Source organism: Staurois parvus, unplaced genomic scaffold, assembly GCF_062004578.1.
Source record: "Staurois parvus isolate SC_StPar_1 unplaced genomic scaffold, SC_StPar_1.0 ptg000292l, whole genome shotgun sequence".
NCBI lineage: Eukaryota > Metazoa > Chordata > Amphibia > Anura > Ranidae > Staurois > Staurois parvus.
In genome coordinates this window covers 5,356,955-5,375,252 of record NW_028318088.1, presented here as the reverse complement: position 1 = coordinate 5,375,252, position 18,298 = coordinate 5,356,955, and the positions used below count along the sequence as shown (strand labels likewise).

Below are 18,298 nucleotides of genomic sequence, written 5' to 3'. Positions count from 1 at the left end.
GATAATAACAACCTAACACATGCTTGATTTTTAATGCTCATATGGGTTCTTTGTTGTTTTTTGCATTTTTTTCATATATATACCTCTTTCATATATATATATATATATATATATATATATATATATATATATATACACATATACATACAGGTGAAACTCGAAAAATTAGAATATCACGCACAAGTTAATTTATTTCAGTAATGCAACTTAAAAGGTAAAACTAATATGAGATAGACTCATTACATGCAAAGCAAGATATTTCAAGCTGTGATTTGTCATAATTGTGATGATTATGGCTTACAGCTCATGAAAACCCCAAATCCACAATCTCAGAAAATTAGACTATTACATGCAATCAATAAAACAAGGATTGTACATAGAACAATATCGGACCTCTGAAAAGTATAAGCATGCATATGTACTCAGTACTTGGTTTGGGCCCCTTTTTCAGCAATTACTGCCTCAATGTGGCTTGGCATGGAAGCCATCAGCCTGTGGCACTGCTGAGGTATTATGGAAGACCAGGATGCTTCAATAGTGGCCTTCAACTCTTCTGCATTGTTCAGTCTCACGTCTCTCATCTTTCTCTTGGCAATGCCCCATAGATTCTCTATGGGGTTCAGGTCAGGCGAGTTTGCTGGCCAATCAAGCACAGCAATCCCATGGTCATTGAACCAGGTTTTGGTGCTTTTGGCAGTGTGGGCAGGTGCCAAGTCCTGCTGGAAAATGAAGTCAGTATCCCCATAAAGCTCGTCTGCGGAAGGAAACACGAAGTGCTCCAAAATCTCCTGGTAGATGGCTGCGTTGACCCTGGACTTAATGAAGCACAGTGGACCAACACCAGCAGATGACATAGCTCCCCAAATCAACACAGACTGTGGAAACTTCACACTGGACTTCAAGCATCTTGCGGTGTGTGCCTCTCCATTCTTCCTCCATACTCTGGGTCCTTGGTTTCTAAATGAGATGCAAAAGTTGCTCTCATCAGTAAAGAGGACTTTGGACCACTGAGCAACAGACCAGGTCTGTTTTTCTTTAGCCAAGGTAAGACGCTTCTGACGTTGTTTGTTGTTCAGGAGCGGCTTGACAAGAGGAATACGACATTTGAAGCCCATGTCTAGGATCCGTCTGTGTGTGGTGGCTCTTGATGCACTGACTCCAGCCTCAGTCCACTCCTTGTGAAAGTCCCCAACACTTTTGAATGGCTTTTTCCTGACAATCCTCTCCAGGCTGCGGTCATCCCTGCTGCTTGTGCACCTTTTTCTTCCACACTTTTCCCTTCCACATAACTTTCTATTAATGTGCTTTGATACAGCACTTTGGGAACATCCAACATCTTTTGCAATTACCTTTTGAGGCTTTCCCTCCTTATGGAGGGTGTCAATGATGGTTTTCTGCACAACTGTCAAGTCAGCAGTCTTTCCCATGATTGTGATTCCTAATGAGCCAGACTGAGAGACCACTTAAAGGCTCAGGAACCCTTTGCAGGTGTTATGGCTTAATTGGCTGATTAGAGTGGGACACTTTGAGCTGAGAATATTGCACCTTTTCACAATATTCTCATTTTCTGAGATTGTGGATTTGGGGTTTTCATGAGCTGTAGCCATAATCATCACAATTCTGACAAATCATGACTTAAGCTATCTTGCTTTGCATGTAATAAGTCTATCTCATATCTTAGTTTCACCTTTTAAGTTGCATTACTGTAATAAATGAACTTTTGCACGATATTCTAATTTTTTGAGTTTCACCTGTATATAAGATGCACTATTTATTTATCAAAAAGTATTTTACAGTGCTAAACCTATCATCCAATTTCTAAATTGCTGCATTTGGACATTTCCAAAGCCAATATAAAGGAAAAGTAGAGGTCAAAAAACTACTTGTTGGTTTAACCAACAATTTTTTGCGTAATTCTCCTTTAAGGGGGGCATGGCAGGGGGCATGTCCTATACCTACGTACAGCACTTTTGCTAAAAGGTGTCCCTCGTACCATATCAGAAAGTTGCGAGGTATGCCAATCACTACAAGTGTAAGGAGCATTCTTCCCACTGACCATCACACTAATGCAGGGGTGTCAAACTGGCGGCCCTCCAGCTGTTCCAAAACTACAAGTCCCATCATGCCTCTGCCTTTGGGAGTCATGCTTGTAACTGTCAGTCTTGCAATGTCTCATGGGACTTGTAGTTTGGCAACAGCTGGAGGGCCACCAGTTTGATACCTGTGCACTAATGTACCATAACATGTAGATATAGTAATTTTTAGCAGGGTTCCCTGAGATCAAAAAAGTAATTTCAAGGGTTCTTCTGTGTTGAAAAGGTTGAGAAAGGCTGGGAGAAGGTGTGTGGTCACTATTCTGCCTTCTCTAAAGCAAACTTAAAAGTTCACATTTAACTTCATTGCTAGGTTATGAAAACAAATATAAGATGCCCACCCAGAGACAACATGAAAATTCCATAGATGTTGGTCATTGTGGGACTGAAGCCAAGGATGCAAATTCGGCAATAGAAGGCCAACCACTGTGCTGGCCAATGCTCACAAAATGGCTCCTTCCATAGTACTCAGACCACTTTCTGCATTGTTCTACAAGGTGAACAACGTGCAAAGTATACTAAGCAATTATAAGCAATGAAAATTAATTTTTAACCAATTTTATAGTAGCAACTGAAATCTTTTTTGGTTGTTATGTATTATATATATATACACATTATCACTGCTATTTTCATATTAAGCAAGCCAAATAATACCTATAAGCAGAACTGTTCCTGTAAAAAATGTAAGGAGCAGAAGAAAGAGAAAGAGAGCTGTCCTACACAACATGCTACGCTTATCTTCAGATTGCATATGGCACTCCTGTATTGCATAGCATCTGGTTGTGCATGTCAGAAATCTACAAGAAAACATCATATGTCATGTCAAAGCATACATTAATTATATGTGTTTACTAGGATCAGCAGTTGTGCAACTGCTTTCACTGACTCTGCAGATCTGTAGAGAGTCACTGATCTCTTTAAATAGACACGAAGACCCAAATAACAGCAGAAGTGTGGCATGTAGTAAATATTAGCCTGGCACACACTGTAACCCGCAGAACAAGAATCTAATGAAGAGCAGACCTAGAAACATTTTATCTCAGGCTGCAACCTTGTGAGTAAGACATGTCTGCATAATTCACTGCTGACAGATACGCCTGAAAAACAATACTAAGCTTACAAGGCAAAAACACATAATGGAAAGGAAGTGATAAAGCACATTCGTGTGTTATTATGAACACTCTTATAATCAGGCTTCAGAATACTAAAAGGAACCCACTTTGTGGGATTTCAGTAGGATAACAAAGTTACGTCCCAATTAGGGAAACATGGAGGTTTTTATTGCTGACCTCCTTCTGAAAATTCTAGTTGCCTGGCTGTTATGCTGACCCATAGGTTCAGTACTCCAAGACAATGACCTGGAACAAATACACAAATCAACAAAGTCTGAAGAAAAGCTGCATATCTGCACGCTAGTTCTGGGAAAGCGTCTTAGAGAACTGAATAAAACAAGAGTCAGCATCAAGGCCAGGAAGTTGGCATTTTCATGAGGCAGTTAGTCATGATTTTTTTTAAGACCGATTTCTGGCAATCGGTAGTAATGATGGCTACTGACTCCAATGTTAAAATATTCTCCTGTTGAACTTATTGTTTTAAACCAGCCAACATTCAGCCTGTGTGTACACCCACCTGTCCAACAGAAGTTGGCCGAATGGTCAAACGGGCATGCTGGAAAACCAGCATCAGATCAGTGCTGGCAGCCAGTGCTGACCAGTGTGTTCTGGCGGGGGGGGGGGGGGGTCCCCCTGTCAGAACGCAATAGCTCAGCAGAGAGATTGCTGTTCTAACATTGCATAGTACAGCAAGTTCCTCCCGAGCTCTTGAGTTTTTTTTCATACAGCCACTGGATTGAACAAAGAAAAACTGATGGTGTGTACCCAGCATTAGTCTGCCTGGGAAGGACAAGCGCAGTGTCCAGCCCCGCTGCAAGGAATCTGTCAAAAACTATGGCAGGCTGCAGCTGGGCAGGGTTGAACGTTTATTAAGTGGCAGTCACATTTGGGGCCCTATGCATTCTGGGTCTAAGGCCTGGCACACAGAAGAGGGATGCATTGCTCCTAGATCAGTGAGTGTCAACTTATGATCTAAAGGGGGCCTCAAATGCATACCCTAATATCACCAAATGTTCAATATACACTATATTGAATTGGGACACCCCTCCAAATCATTGTATTCAGGTGTTCCAGTCACCTCCATGGCCACAGGTGTATACAATAAAGCACCTAGGCATGCAGACTGCTTCTACAAACATTTGTGAAAGAATGGGTCGCTCTCAGGAGCTCAGTGAATTCGAGTGTGGTACCGTGATAGGTTGCCACCTGTGCAATAAGTCCATCATGACATTTCCTTGCTACTAAATATTCCACGCTCAACTGTTAGTGGTGTTAACAAAGTGGAAGCAACTGGGAACAACAGCAACTCAGCCACCAAGTTGTAGGCCAAGTAAAATGACAGAGCGGGGTCAGAGAATGCTGAAGCGCACAGTGCACAGAAGTCGCCAACTGTCTGCAGAGTCAATAGCTAAAGATCTCCAAACTTCAGATTAGCACAATAGTCTGTAGAGAGCTTTATGGAATGGGTTTCCATGGCCAAGCAGCTGCATCCAAGCCTTACATCACCAAGTGCAATGCAAAGCTTCTGATGCAGTGGTGTAATGCACGCCACCACTCTAGAGTGGTGGAGACGTGTTCTCTGGAGTGACAAATCACGCTTCTCTGTCTGGCAATCCAATGGACGTGACTGGGTTTGGTGGTTCCCAGGAGAACGGTACTTGCCTGACTGCATTGTGCTAAGTGTAAAATTTGGTGGAGGGGGGGTTGTGGTGAGGGGTTGTTTGTCAGGGGTGGGGCTTCGCCCCTTAGTTCCAGTGAAGGGAAGTCTTACGGTGTCAACATAACTAAGACATTTTGGACAATTTCATGCTCCCAACTTTTTGGGAACAGTTTGGGGAAGGCCCCTTCCTGTTCCGACATGACTGTGCACCAGTGAGCAAGGTGCATAAAGACATGGATGAGCGAGTTTGGGGTGGAGGAACTTTATTGGCCTGCACAGGGTCCTGACTTCAACCCAATAGATGGGATGAATAAGAGCGGAGACTGCGAGTCAGAGCTTCTCGTCCAACATCAGTGCCTGACCTCACAAATGCGCTTCTGGAAGAATGGTCAAACATTCCCATAGACACACTCCTAAACCTTGAGGACAGCCTTCCTAGAAGAGCTGAAGCTGTTCTAGATGCAAAGGGTGGGCCAACTCAATATTGAACCCTATGGACTAAGAGTGGGATGCCATTAAAGTTCCTATGCGTGTAAAGGCAGGCGTCTCAATACTTTTGGCAATATAGTGTGTGTAATGCTTGAGGGAATGTCAGAAACTGTATACCTAATAGAAGAAACTATGCTACACTTTTGGCTGGGTACATGTTGTAGAAGATAATGTGAAACTAGGAACATATTACATGAGGTTAGTAGAGAAGAGATCAATGTTATTACTCTAATCAATGTTCCCCACTATAAACTGCTGAGGTCTGAGGGCTGCATGTCATATACCAAAGGACTGCATGTGATCCTCTGGTCAAAGGTTGGGCACCAGGGTCCTAGATGGCCTAGTGTACAAGGAGCCTTAATCATACCATACCTTGGAGCACTTAGAAGAGGTAGACCCAGGCACAGTTCACATCAGTGTGAACGCAAACCATACCTGGGCACAGAACTCTCCCAAGGTAACTGAGCATGGAAGCAGGGATCACTATGGTCTGGCTGGCAGAGGTGATGATGTTCAGGAATGCTTCCCAGACCAGGACAGTGGGGACAAGCATACTTGGGTACGGTTCCATTCAATCATGCCTAGTGTAAGTACACTCTTAAAGACATAAAACACATTCATTCACAGCCAGCCCTCTATACTTCAAATAGAATCATAGGTTTTTTTGTGGATCGAGCAAACTCCATCATGTGATACCCATGTTTTCCATAATGATGAAGAATCTTTAATCCAAAACAGGTCATTTCACATTGCGTGTAGCTCTTAGGCCTCATGCACACTAGGCATTTAGCCCCTGTGCATGAGACTTTTTTTCATTCCAGGCATTCATTCCTGGATGCATACTGCCCTAAATGTTAGCACCGCTTGCTGCACCGTCCAGCCTCTTCTAACCATATCAGCTTTCAGAATTTTAGAGTTTTACAGGATTCCAGCAGTCAGATTGGTTAAGTGTTGGCCCTGTGTCTGCCACCCACACAAAAACACCAAAATATAATGCACAGGGGCTAAAAGCCTAGTGCGAATGAGGCCTTACACTAAAATTAATTTCTTTACTGTTGTACATAAGGCTCATGGAAGCAATTTTCTTCACATGGACCAAAGTGTAAAAGTATCTAACATGACAGTCACATTTGAGATTGAGGCACTCCCATAATTTTTAAGTGTCACCAGGCCAGTCTGCAGTTTCTGCAAAGAGAAGAAAAGCACTGTATGACCTAGTTTTGCCTCTGCATTCACATTTCTAAATGGCTTGTATAAAATGCACAAAGCCTCCAATATGTCTTAATATTTCTTTTCTCCCTATTTGTTTGGACAGCCTGCAAGGCATGATCATTTGGCACTACAGCGAACAACATTATATAACCCTAATACTGGAATAGCAGGCAAATAAGAGAGCAGTCTCATGTTTATGTGTGCATCAGGATGCACATTTATGATACAAGACACAGCAGAACACATTAATACACAGCTCTTGGCACTCAGTCAGCTTGGAAGGCGTTTAATAAATGCCAAAAGAAGCTCTTGGCACACAGTCAGTTTGCAATACCAAAAGGAACACTGCTATTTTCTGAGTGGATGGAATTGTCAGGTTACTGTCGGTCACTGCCCTCTTCAGCAAAAATCAGCAACATTTTCTTGTAGTCTACTTTTCTCCTACATGACCTTAGCTCGATAGGTATTAAAGATCATGCGCTGCATAACACTCTATGAGCTTAGAGATAACACTTGAATACCAATGACTCATTTTATTTTATCTCATTATTAAAATGATGAAGACAAAGTAGTATACGGGATTTACAAAGTAGCTCACCGAACCTGTGAGTTTTTTTTAAGAAAAAATGCAATTTTTTTTTACATTTTTTCTTTGTTATGTTCAAAGCTAAAATACAAGCTAAATGGAAAATATTTTGAGCAGTTTCAAACAGAAAGTGGAGATGTAGACTTCTTTTAACATGATGACCTTAATTGATTTGCCAAAAAGGGTCTGTTGTTTACTGACCTCACTAGCCCAAGCTCTAATTACACAGAGTTGAATAAGTAAGACAAATGCCAGAATGTCCCTCCTCCCCTCTTTTTGCTCTGTACAGCTATCTACAGACTTTCAATTAGAGAGGGACCAAAGAAAACAGCTATTGCTATATTTTGTTTTCATAAAGCCTGTAATAATTGCATATACATAATACTTAGGTATAAAATGTTTTTAACATTGTATACATCTAAAAACATGATATATACTAAATATATATATATATATATATAGTGTAGGGGCCAGCAGCAACTGGTATGGCAGTGGTAAACCATGCTCAGCCAAGGACACAGAGGAACAGGTTTGTCCTGCATTTTTATTCAGTAAGGCAGTAAACAAACATGGTTCAATGCAGGAAGACTTTTGTACAGGAAGTCCAAAATGTACAACAAAATAAAAATCTGCTTTTCTGATCCACTAACTAAATTCAAGTCAATTATTGACTAACAGAGTGTGCTGTAATGGGTTCCCCAAAGCACACAGGCAGCACATGTATCTTTTTAGTATTCCATCATCACCCAGCCTTTTCACATAGCAGCAAGATCTCACAGCAGACAAAGAGAGAGCCCCAAACATCAATCAGCTCACATATATAAAGAACTGTGCAGAGCTAACACTATAATAGGTTCTAGCTGCCATGAAAGGAGGCTTTATCCCACCCAAAGTTCAACAAAGCATCCAGGCTCTAGGACCCAGTACCTATTAAGAAGCCCCTCAGCAAATGTAGGTGACACACCATATATATATTAAACAGGAAACTAAAAGCAGTAAAGGAACATAAAAAAAATCCAAGAATTATCCACCATGTCAGTCACTTTAATAGAGCCTTGGATTATTAATGCTCCTTCAATATATGTAAGTGCCCTTAGTTTCATGTTTATATGTTTCATATATTTATATACAGAGCATATATATATATATGTAACAAAGATTTTTCAGAAAGACATTGGTGAGCATACAGTTTCATAAACAGTTAAGCACCAGGGCAGATACTGATTGAAAGGTAATTTAAAACCAAAGGCTGTATCTGCTTTGCAGACAAAATTCTTCTGCTTATAAGGAAGGTCATCAGAAGCTAGTTTTTGGGCAGACCAAATAACCAACACGTCAACATAACATGCACCCTCCTGGAAACATATCAACTCAAATATCCTTCACATGAGGCAAAAATTCAGCTTTAACAGAAAGCTCAAAGATATACCTTGGAGTAATATAAATGCATAGAGGTAATGGTATATGTCATCTGAACTGCTGACAGCTGAACCTGCTACTAATATAATAGTGAAAAATGTACTACAAAATGTAAAAAGCTGAATTTCTATATATGAATAGCACAGACACACAAATCAAAACATACACCCACACTTAGACTGATTTCACCAAGCAATTCTGCTGTTAGCAAAAATTCACCAGCACCAGGATTGCCTGTCCCTATAGAATCACTCCCTCTGTAGCTGAGGCAGCGAGATATCACTCTATCGCTGACTTGCACACTACTGAATCTTGTTTGCTGGCGATGAGAGTGATATCTCGCTGCTTCAGCTAGCAAGTAAGCACGGCCATAGATATGATCCTGCCTCTGGCTTTAGCGATTCTACCACTGCTGAGGGGTAGCAGCAGAATCGCCCATCTGACATAAGCCTTAGTTAACCTGTCATGATAGAAAAAGGAGAGTTTCTAAAAGTAAAGGCTCCTGGCCTGTGATTCTTCTGACTTTATTATCCAGTGCAGGGGTCTCCAAACTGCGGTCCCAGGGCTGGATGTGGCCCTTTGCTACCCTTTATCTGGCCCCTGGGGCACTATTCCTCCCACTGAGACCAACAATGGCAGTATACTGGCCCTTTGTTTGAAAAGTTTGGAGACCCCTGATCCAGTGATTCACTGAACTGGACCAAACTAGCAGCTAGTAAAGTTAGTAAAAAAACAAAAAAACTCTGTTTATCATTTTATCAGATAGTGAAGATAGTATCATGATGACAGGTCAGAGCCTTCACCTTTTGCCAGAAGTGGTAGTCCCCACACTTCTATCCTCTTGAGTTTACTGAAAAGTATAGGAGCATGCACTACCTGAATTTACCGAAAATATTTGCCTACAGCATGTTCCAGCGTTATTTTTTCCTTTTACTGTACCTTGCTCCTTTAGCAAGAAACAATTTTTATAACCCCTATAACATCATTAGCAGACTTGAGGCACCTGGTAGTAAGTCTGTTTCTACTGACGAAGGTACATCCCCAGAACTACACCTCCCAGGAGCCCGTTTTCAACCACATAGTGTCGGCAGGCTCTTGATAATCTAGGTAGTTGCACTGTTTTGCTGAAAAAGTAATCAATAAATGTATGTGAAGAGGGACAGAGAAGGTTGGATGAAAGGGAGAGAGCTGTACCCCAGTAGGCAGGGCTGCCAGTGTTGCCTGGGATTCAATTGAAGAAAAGGCACTATGCTGTTAGCTCAAATAGGAAATTAGGTTTACACTGGAAACCTGGCAGATCAACGTATATTTTTCTGTATTTCCAGTGTTTTTAAATGACAAACACATGGGAAAATGTGCATGTATTGCATAGATGCAATGAAAATCTTTTCTTTTTAGTTGGCATTGACATACACCTCTTTATCTTTTGTGATGACATTTTATAATGTCAAATTGACCGTTTGCTTTGCAACTGACTTAGCATTTACAATGTAACTGCTGCCTTTATTTTGTTAGCACAATGCCAAGTTGGGTTTATATTCTGACAACAGACACCAAAATGCTTGCAAAGAAACTCCATGGTCAGATGTAAGCTCGAAGGCCCAGTCATACAGGCAAGAAATATGTCCTTTCTATTAGATGTCGAAAGACCACAGAGGCTTGTAACACGTTGTTGCACACTTTATGTGGGAATAAACAAAGATTGGTGAAAGTAAAAAAAAAAGTGCCAATTTCTAAAGGCCCGCATAACTAGTGCGGTAAATTACTAAAAGTGGTACGCAACAATTTGTTAATTTGTCCCATGGTGGTGACCCACATACGAGCACCCTCACTTCTCCGTGGGACAAAATGCTGGCACAAATCTGAAGTAAACTTTCACTTGGATCATCCTAAACTTCCTCCTCCTGCATTGCTGCAACTTGCTTGCCATCCATACACTGACCCCCACCCTTGCTGTCAGCTCTTCTTCAATACAGTACTTACGCCACTCTGATAATGGTGTATTTGTTTAGAAAGGTTTTCAAATTAGAACATTGGCACAAGTGCTTCAATATTTTGGCACACGTAATCAGAGATTTATAGAAACTAAAGTGGTTATAAAGCCAGAAGGTTGCTTACCTTCATGCATTTTATGCAGAGAGGTAAAGAACCTTCAGTGTACAGCTCCCCCCTCCTAATACTCACCTGAGCCTGATCTCAATCCAGCGATGTGCATGAGAGCAGAAGCTCTCTCGGGTCTCTGCTTCTTTATGGGCTGAGCAGCGGGAGCCAATGACAATCACAGCCAGTGGGGAGGAAGCGGGGACAGGGCCAAGCACACAGAGGCAGCTTGAGAGCGAGCACACACGAGTGCATTTGGCAGAGGGGAGGGGCCTGGAGCACCGGCGGGGACCCAAGAAGAGGAGGATCGGGGCTGCTCTGTGCAAAACCACTACACAAAGCAGTAAGTATGACATGTTTGTTATTTAAAAAAAAAATCATAACCTATATAATCACTTTAACTTGATTTGGCATGGTTGGTGCCATACTACGACAAGTTTTATTTCTTAAAACATTGATAATCTGGTGCACTGAAAAGGTACCAATGTTTACAAAACAAAACTGACATATTTCCCTTTGTTAATTCTCAATTAAGTTTATAGCTCTGAAAATACTCATCGGACATCTCCCTTGAGATATCAACTATAGGTGTCTACATCTCGTTACACAATGGTTACACTAAAAACCATGCACCTGCATGATATCATCTTTTATGATGTGTCTTTACAACAACCATTTGCAAAGACACAAAGAGAAAATAACTCTTAATAGTCTCACAGCATCTGGCAGGCAGAACTCAGCAGCAAAAAAGAACAGAATCTATGCTGGGGTTATAGGTGGTAATTTTACTCGTGTCACTAAAGCAAACAGAAAAAAAAAATTGATAGTTTAAATAGCAAGTTCAGTTTACACAAACAAGTAGTTTAGGGTGGGGATATCAATGCTTTGAAACTACAGTTGGGAGGTAAACCAAACTTCAATCCAGCCCTGTGTTCTAATGGGCACCTAACATGTTAAGTAGAAAGCAGAGATAAACCACATCGGCACGTGTCATCGAATGTGTGTGGTCTAATTACAAAGAATGATGCTTGTTTTCATACGCAAATCCTACATTTTAGGAAAGCAAAAATCATAACATTTTTGAAACAGTACAAAATAATAACATCATACAATTTTGTGCTTAAAAATAATTATGAAGACTGTACACAGAAAACCATAGACTAAAGAATAAAATCTTATAATAATAATAATACCTAAAAGCTTGAGCCCTGGTTCACACTGATGTGGTGCGGAATTTGCAGCATTTTCTGTGCGAATTCTGCACTCCATCAGAATCGCACCCGTTTATGCAAACCACTGCAGGTGTGTATGTTAAGTTAACAACATCCCAAAAGCGGTCCGCAAAATGCGGTGCAATGTGCAGAATCAGATTGCATAGGTGTGAATACTCATGGGATCCGATTCTTGTGCGTAGCAAAAAAAGGGTCCTGCACCTTTTTGATGGGGGTGGGGTGCAATTAGAACTATACAAAATATATGGCTCCAATCGCACCGCACACAAATCGCATGTGATTTGCACAGGAATGAGGTGCGGTTCCTGTGCGAATCACATGTGATATACCGCAACGCATATATGTGAACCCAAGCTTATGGAAAAAAATATTTAAATCAGTGAGCAAAGAGGCACTTCAATCATGGACAAAATTAAAAAAAAAAAATACAGTTTAAGGCTTTCCTAATGGCTCGTTCACACCATGGTGCAGAGATGTCAGTTTTTCTGTATGCGTTCTGCAAGGGCACAACAAAATTATTAGTTTTAGAAGTGCCCTGTTCACACCTCAACACTAGTATCACGTACAGATTTGTTCTGCGCAGGAATCTGCAATGTGTATAAATCTAATTTAGGCGCGCATGAAAACTGATGTAAACTGTTGCCTCTGCAAGTGAAATCTGCGTGTCAGTTTCCATCAGTGTTTCTACACATATGGTGTGAACAAGGCCTGAAACAAACCTTAACCTGACAACTAAACTAGCCACCATTTTCTTGCTCTCCCCAACCTATCTAAATTGCAGCCTTTATGTTTTTAAAGGGAGTGAGTTAGGCTACTTTCACACTAAGGAGTTTTTGAAGCGCTTTTGCGTTAAAAAAAAACTAAAAAAAATCACGAAAAATGCTTCCCTATGTATGTCTATGTATGTTTTCACACTGGGGCATTGCACTTCTGTTGCAGTGTAAAAACTCCTGCTTACATCATCTTTGTAGCATGTTTGTTCAGTTTGAAAAAAAGCCCCATTGCCTCTTCCCATTGAAAAATGCCTGAAAAGCGCCTGAAAACGCCTCTGAGAAGTGTTTTTGGTGCAGTTTTTAAGTCATGTGTCCTTTAAAAAATGCTCATAAAGTGTGGCAAATGTGCGTTAAAAACGCCTATGCGTTTTTGCGGCAGATCAATGTGAAAGTAACTGTTTCCATTTCCTCGATCCTCGCCTAGGCAAGAATGACATCGCCTCATCTCCCAGGCACGCATAAGTAAGGCTCACTCCACTGAACCCCACAAGGCAACAGAGCCACCCCAGAAGAGGAAGCCTGTAGCAGGGATCTTTGCACCAATGTAATGAAGAAATGCAGCTTTGAAAAAAGAAGACAGCAGACAAGGTAAGTTCAAAATTAAAGCGGCGCTCCGCCCAAAAGGGGAAGCTCCGCTTGTTTGCACCCTCCCCCCACCACTGCCACATTTGGTACCTGGTTTTGCCCCCCTCTTTCCCCTCTTGCAGTCTTCTGGGACACTTCACAGGTCCCCTGTGAATACGGGACCATTCAGAATGTGTAGCATGACAAGCGCATGTGCAGTAGGAAAACGGCTGTGGAGCCGCAATGCTTCACTTCCGGTTTTCCTTACTTACTATGCCGAAGTCAGGAACCTGGAGCCTAGTGAAGATCTAGCCCTGGTTAGGACGGCGCTGGACCCTGCACAGGTAAGTGTCCTTATATTAAAAGTCAGCAGCTACAGTATTTGTAGCTGCTGACTGTTATTTTTTTTGGGGGGGTAGCCTGGAGCTCCTCTTTAAGCTGCTATTAAAATGTTATGGCCTAATACCACTTTGTTCTGTTGCTTTGCTCTGCATCCCAAGTTCACCTTAACGTGGACCAAAATTCAAACAGTAAAGATTTGCTATGTTTCAGGAACATGTAGAAGTATTAAACTGGCCATAGATGGATCGAAATTTGGCCTGTTCATCAGAGACTGGATGAATTTCGATCCATCTATGGCCTTTCCCATTTGAGAAGAATCAATCTAATGATCAATTCCTCTTGAAGTGAGGGTAAATTTTCATTTGATCAGAGCTGCAGCCAATAATCAACTGCAGTGCTAATTAGTGTTTTCTGAAAGCCAAGAAGTCCCCACTGACAGACTACAATAGTGTAGCAGGGAGGAATAATTCAGTTTTTTTCCATCAACCAGCCAAAGAGTTGCCTATGACCAGCTTTAATCGGGCCTGGGCAGTACCCTAAACCTTTCCCTTTTGTCTGGAATTCCTCTTCAAAAATATCCTGTTGTGCCTAGGCATTCCTGTGCCTACAGCCTCCTCGTTGCATATCTGCACTGTGACACCTAAGACATTGTCAGCTGACTGCTAGTCTCAAGGAATATGGAGTGAGATTTAGTGAATTCAAACTGTTCTGCCCTGCCTCCAACAACATGGCTCTCTCTACACAGGGACACAGTGCAGAACACGGCATGGTAGGTCGGTAATAGGAAAAGATCTGAGCTGCAGAAAGACCACAGGCAACACTAGTTCTTTGTCTTCTGCCTGCCTTTAAACACTGAAATGTCATCATCTGAAACCAGTGATTTACACAAATTCAGGTGGTGCTTAGGTGGTTCAAAGAGTATAATCTACATTCCTATGCTCCACCATCTAGAAAAAGACTACTGGCAAGTTTAGAAAACAGGCCAAAAGCTTGTTGTTCCCTTTCTCTAAGCATTTGTCAAGTAAATTTCTGCTCCTCATAAATACAAGTCCAAATGTCCATAAATACAAGTCCAACTTAAAGTTTTAACAGTTCAGCGTTCTGTGTTTGATCTTAGTTCAAGCACGTATTATTAAAAATCAAAAGTCATCCATGGTATCTAAAACAAACATAAAGGCATCTTTACATAAGCCAACATTAAAGTATTACTGAACCCAGGACCCTGCACTCACTATATCTGGTCTTCCACAGTACACACAACATGGAAATGCAATTATTTTAGTAAATAAAAATTGCTAAATACCTTTTCTCATCAGCAGTATATAGCAGTCTTGTATCTTCTGTCAGTGTTGAGCTGAGCACTGGTTACTATTGTAGGAAGAGTTTTCATTCTGCTCCAACTGTCCTTTGAGGCTGCATGACCCCTGACCTCTGTCTGGACAGTGCTGATTGGCCCTGTGCTGATCACATGCACACTCCCAAAGACAAAAAAACTCTCTAGCCATACACACTAAACTGAGCCTGTGCAGTGTCTCCTAGAGCTCTGTACTATCAGCAGATGGATTGGGGACAGCAGAAGAAGGGGAGGATCAGAGAAGACAGGATCAAACAGCCTTTTTACACAATGAGGAGGATTAACCACTTACGCTCCACAGTGAGTATAACAAGCATGCTTTACTGCATATACAGACTGATTTTACTGTTGAGGGTTTAGTAACACTTTAATGTTTCATAAATGACACTTCCATCAGCTGCTCAGTATTTTCTGAGCAAAACTGAGTAAGAGAGCAAATATTTGCTCAGCTTGCAATATCTTTTATCATGTGCTTGCCATCTATGCCAGATTGGCCCCTATGTACATGACAATCTGATACGGGAACATGTTCCAATGCAATTATCTATCGAAGAATTTTGAACCTTGTAAAAATTGCTTAACTTATTAGAAGGCTCTCTATCAAAGCTAGTTCTTTATAGAACTGATAACACAAGCTCCTAGTCTGTTACCTGTATGTAATCTGCACAACTGCTCATTCAGTGGAAGTACAGATAAAGAAAAAGATGGCCTTTGGATGCTTATCTCAAAGGAGGATGCTTGTCTCATGAGGACACCCAAAGTATGAAGTGGAGGTCACAGCGAAGCAAAGAAAACTGGATTTACTAAAACTTTCATTCTTTTATTTTCACCTGGTAATCTGGCCAGTAAATCTGTTATTTTTCAACAATCCACGCTTACTAAAGATGTAGCAGTTAGAGGGTTAAAACAAACCATTTAACACTGGCAGGAGTGCTTACAATAATCAGCTTTTATGTTTTTTTATGTAAAACCTTTATCCCAAAAGGAACAAAACTGTTGCTTTACCTGCTTAAAAAATATTAGCTGAACTTTGGCTTCAATTTGTTTATTTTATCTAAATATAATAGTCCATCTATAGATATAGAAGCAAGTTAGAAAACAGCTGGACACAGTACAACAGTGCAGAACAAATAACATATGTTTATCAGAGGAGCATGACAAGTTATAGGATATTAGATATAGTATATGTCTTTGCACACCACACTAAGCATCAACACAAACTCCCCAAAGTTATACCATGAGTTGAGCAGTTGGGTGGCCTGGCTTTGAAATCCCTCACACACAAAAAACTGAACAGCCATAAAATACTCACATCTATGCATGAAACCTCATCACTAACATTTTGACTTATGCACAGACAGTGGATTCCTGTTTGTGTGGTAACCAAATTGTACATATCAATGACATGCAACCATGGAGAAGGGAGTATGTCTCCCGAAATGCGTTGGCATACCCAGCTGCCAGATTACCGTTTGCTGTCACATTGGTTCCTAGCTTGTTTTATGAATCTTGGTTTGTGAGTATATACTTTTGTTATGTTTACATAAATTCCTTTTTATCACGGTAATGCACGAGGAGAGTGCGCCCCTTCTTTGCTTTCTTCCGACATGCAACCATTAGTAAACGTTGGAGGAAAAACAAGGCCCGGCATGTCCCACCAGCCAAAAAAAAGGATAATGTTAGCCAGAGAAATCAGCATCCTGAGATCTACTGACTGCCTATGACTCATGAATGTGAACTTCAGAAAAACCCTGCCAAAATGTTCGATAGGCCATGACGAAAGCTTGAAGCCAAATTCTCCCGTTTTCCTAATGTCAATGAAGAAAATCTCTACACTTGTATGCCTGCATTTTTTTGCATTTATCATGCACTCCTATTAAAGTCTCAGGGGCCTAATGTCACATCAAAATGAAGCTCCTGCACCCTTTTTAAGTCACAAGGAAGCATGTTGCATAGATGTGAACAGACCCAATAGACAATAATGGGATCCTTCTTTGCATTGTTGTGCGACAAATTGCACAGGTGTGAAGAGGGACTTGTCATATATAGGCCCAAACCTATCTGGAGAACAGCAGCATGCATGTTTATGAGTTGTTTGGAAGCCTGAGGTACATGACCAGCTTACACCTAGCTTTTTTTCCCTAATTTCCACAGCACTGACTGGTTTTCCTTGTCCTCCTCTCCATTTTTCTACATAATATATCTATAATTCCTAACAACTGTAAAAGTTTGTTTGATTGTTTTATGACACCTGATGCAACAAAAATATTGCGCTCAATTTGATATTATATGTTAAGTTCAGTCATGTCTACACGTGGTCTAGTATGCAGCGGCTTCCCTGAGGGACAGTTATTCATCTTGGTTTCATATTCATAATTCTCCTTCACATATTCTATGAAGTTTTATGTTCTGAGGTCTTTCTGTCTCATGGTTTTTACTCCAGGCCATAAGTCTTGTGGTGCCTCTCAAGTTCTAGTACTGTGTCATATTTCAAGTTTGAGCTTACAGTTATGATATACCAAGATAACATCATATTTCATAGCATTCCGATTACTGGCATGAAGGGTTATGATAAGCAGCTACTTCGAACTAAAAATATCTACACATAAAAATATATTGACACATTCTATTAATAAGATGCACTGCATTCAATTACATGACAAATGATTCAACACTGAATTGCTCGCCATTAGTAACTAGAATCAGGAGTTTACAATAGTAGATATGCATATTTCTAAGTACTCATACTACAGGGCAGCACAGTGGCTAAATGGGTAGCATGCTTGCCTAGCAGCAGTAGGGTTGTCAGTTCAAATCCCAACCACAGCACTACCTCCCTGGAGTTTGCATGTTCTCCCTGCGTCTGCGTAGGCTTCCTCTCACACTCCAAAAAATAAATAAATAAAAGTCAGCAGCTACAAAAACTGTAGCTGCTGACTTTTAAAATACATCCACTTACCTGTCCCTCTGTCCAGTCCTCACCACGGCTGTCCTCTCTCCTTGGCGCCGGCATCTTCAGTGCAGGCACCCGGCTGTGATAGCTTGCAGCTTCAAGCGCTGCACTTGGTCCCGTAGTCACCTGTTACGTGTCCCAGAAGACTACAGGGAGGGAGGGGGGAGGACAACCTCCGCTTTCGATCGCCTAGGTGATCGCAGAGGAAGTGGGAGCAGGTACCAGTCAAATTCAGGTACCCGCTCCCCAAAGGTGCCAATCCTTAATGGGGAGTGGGGGACAAAGGCTTAAAGTGGAACTTCCCCTTTTGGGTGGCGCTCCGCTTTAAGTCCTCATGCACACTGGACATTTTTACAGCTGCTGTTTTTGGCTTTTGATGTTTTTTTCTACAGCCAGTAAACCCCCAGCA

The 18,298-nt window shown here is 41.3% G+C and overlaps 1 protein-coding gene across 2 annotated transcripts in view; it reads right to left on the bottom strand.

Moving 5' to 3' along the window:
• The window catches only part of ABCA1 (ATP binding cassette subfamily A member 1), a 155,649-nt gene that overhangs the window by 75,917 nt on the left and 61,434 nt on the right, over window positions 1-18,298 (bottom strand). The gene's annotated exons all lie outside the window — the stretch shown is intronic.